The sequence below is a fragment of the Muntiacus reevesi genome, chromosome 2 (genome assembly GCF_963930625.1).
Source record: "Muntiacus reevesi chromosome 2, mMunRee1.1, whole genome shotgun sequence".
Lineage (NCBI taxonomy): Eukaryota > Metazoa > Chordata > Mammalia > Artiodactyla > Cervidae > Muntiacus > Muntiacus reevesi.
In genome coordinates, this window is record NC_089250.1 from 245,117,124 (window position 1) to 245,118,241 (window position 1,118).

Genomic DNA, 1,118 nt, shown 5'->3' on the forward strand with positions numbered 1-1,118 from the left:
TTCAAATAAGACATTGGACAGGTGGCACTCCACCAAGGAAGCACCACAGCATGCGTGTTTTAATGATGACGGGGATCGGGGGATACTGGTATTTGAATGGGGGGGGGAGGTGAGAGAAACAGTCTTGTACAATGAAAACTTATCATGTATTCTGTATGACTTTTGAAAGTCCCCAGGTAAATTAGGTATATTAAAACCTCTTTATAATCATATGTACCTAGATTCTAGTCCATTTCTTATATAAACAGAGTTTATCTCATTGCTTTAAAATGCACTGAATTTTTCAGAAATACAACTTCCGTGTAAATTGGGAAGGTAGATTTTTAAGATCTTACCAAGTCAATTATACATCCATTAAAATAAAAATATTACAAACAGTTATTTACCTTTTGGCAAGTCATTAGTTTTAGAAATACCACTTACTGATGTCTATACTGCCAATATGACATATCTGCTTCAGTCTGCATTTTTGGCTATTCCATTCATGGTGATTTTATGTATGGATGTAGGTGTCTTACTACTTCATTATCTTCTATAATGTCATGTCACACATTATAACTTAACTTATGGGAAAAAGTTATTAATATTATCACAGTAATACTTAGAGGGAATAGCTATTACTTTATTATAATCTATCTATCATCCTTAATTTCTCTTCTGTATCATGATTAGGGCATTGTACCAATTTTATAGAATTTATATAGATAATTTATATTATTTATGAATTGCATTTCAGGATGACAAAGGGAGTGTTATAATACATGTGTTATAAAAAAGAGGCATTGGATCAATAGGATTTAAAATAACTACACTCATCAGTGCACCCAGGATTAGAAAGTCTACAGTGGCTAATGGGTTGAATATTGGACCCTGGAATTGAATCCAAACTATCAAAGCCAGAGGGGGAAACTGAGTCTGAGAGAGACCAAGTGACTTGCCAAGGTCACAGAGCAAGAATTAGAATGTCTGTATTGTAGAAATGTTGATGATATTAGATCTCTGACTCTGAACAAGGTTTTCCATACTAACTTTCCTGGTAACCCATGAGCATGCATAAAGGGCCTTTGGATTTGAGAAGGAAAGCTGAGTTTAACATCCAAAGTTTGAGCACCCTAATA